The sequence below is a fragment of the Cornus florida genome, unplaced genomic scaffold, assembly GCF_030987335.1.
Source record: "Cornus florida cultivar Cherokee Brave unplaced genomic scaffold, ASM3098733v1 CherokeeBrave_3.0.0_Hap2_Chr07, whole genome shotgun sequence".
Taxonomy (NCBI): Eukaryota; Viridiplantae; Streptophyta; class Magnoliopsida; order Cornales; family Cornaceae; genus Cornus; species Cornus florida.
The window spans coordinates 29,902,755-29,904,660 of record NW_026775577.1 but is presented as its reverse complement, the minus strand read 5'-3'; the positions used below and the strand labels follow the sequence as shown (position 1 = coordinate 29,904,660).

At 37.5% G+C, this 1,906-nt stretch overlaps 1 pseudogene; it reads right to left on the bottom strand.

Moving 5' to 3' along the window:
* Window positions 1–1,116: 1,116 nt before the first annotated feature.
* LOC132267790 (small nucleolar RNA R71) lies at window positions 1,117–1,215 on the bottom strand (annotated as a pseudogene).
* Window positions 1,216–1,906: the final 691 nt, after the last annotated feature.

The following is a 1,906-nucleotide window of genomic DNA, read 5'->3' as shown; positions in this document are numbered from 1 at the left end:
TTTTTGGTTACTTATTGTGTTTGTTCTTATTTGGCTAACTGAAATTGAGTAAGGAGGTTGAGCAAAAGAGAATTCAAAGCAAAGAGCTAAGTTAAGCACAAAAAGGACTAAAAATCTAAAAAAAATGAAAAGCATAGCAAAGTTTGGAAGTTGAAAATGAATTAAAGTTGCTTAAGGACCCTTTGTGAGATCTTTCTAACTCAAGCTCTAGTTAAATCGTTGGCCCGCATGAAGGCTTGTTTTTCATTTCTTAGATAAATCATGAGCCCGCGTGGAGACAATTTACTTTTCTTTGTATGTTGTTTAAGCATGGGAGTATGGGATCATTGTATGTGGAGATTTGTTGATTTATTTTTTGCGAGGGCAAAGTGATTGTTACGTGCTTGTTATTTGGTTTGCTAGTGCATGCATAGTCATAGGTCATTGAATCCTACTCTTATCCCTCCTAATTTACGTCTTGAATCGGTTGTTCGTAATCCTAAGGGAAGAGGTAGTTCTCATTAATCCATTTCACCAATGGAGGATTTGAATGACGACCATGTGGAGGACCTTGGTCACATAGACCAATAAGGCAACCTCCACCCTAATGTGCATCATAAAAATGTTCAAGTACCATTAGGCATGCCTAGACCATTCACTCACCCACAACAACAAGGCCAAGTTCCATTGAGAATGCCTAGGCCAATATTTGTTCCACAACCCCCCATTGTTCAAGCTAATCAGGGTGTTCATTTAGCACCACCAATTGTGAATCCTCCCATTACATTAAGAGACCATTATGTGCCAAATGAATACAATGCAGCCACTTGCATTCAATTTCCTCCATTTAGAGCACATCACTATGAAATTAAACAACAAACTATTCAAATGCTTCCAAACTATCATGGACTTCCTAGTAAAGAACCTTATAAGCATTTGGATGAATTTCTTAAAGTATGTTCCACCGTGAAATACACGGACATGCCGAAAAAATTTTTAATACTTAAACTTTTTCCTTTTACCCTTAAAGACAAGGCAAAATATTGGTTCAACAATCTTAGGCCTTTTTCGATAACTTCTTGGGCGGAAATGTAACAAGAGTTCTTACTATCCGGTTTCTAAGACCAATACCATAAGAACTTCAATTAGAGAATTTTCTCCAGGGGATGGGGAAATGTTTCATGAGGCATTGGAAAGATTTAATGATTTGCTTAGAAAGTGCCCTCATCATGACATACCTAAGTGGTAACTCGTCCAATATTTCTTTGAAAGTTTACCGGATAATCACAAGGGTATGGTTGATGCATCCATGGGTGGTTCTTATCTTGATAAGTATAAAAATGATGTGTGGCCATTGTATGAAAGTATGAGTGAAAATTTAATGCATAGGTCCTTATCTTCTAAAAATGGTAGAAACTTAGGTGGAAGGAAGAATGTCGGCTTGTATCAAGTTCACAACTCCAATGACATAGCCGCCGAGATGAAATCCTTGTCTCAAAGGTTTGATCAATTTTTTATCAACCAAAATTCGGCAAATCAAGTATCTTCCTCCCCTATTCATATTCCTCATCGTGCACCTAATGAATCTTGCATGACTTGTTCAAGTGTCTTGCATTCTACTTCTAATTGTCCCTATGGACATGTGCAAAGTGAGCCCTATGAGCAAGTCAATGCTACATTTGTTAATCAAGGGAATAATCCCTATGGCACTTATTACAATTCAAGTTGGAGGAACCATCCAAATTTTTTTTGGAAAAGCCAAGGGGAAGGCTCAAACCCTCCCCAAGGTAGTTTTCAAGGGAAGTATGTTCTGCCACCAATACAAGGCCAAGGTTCCCAAGGTTTTAAATCATCATCATTTCAATCACATGACAATCAATTTTCTAATCCTCATTTTCCTAATCAACCATCATATTCCCAAGGAAAT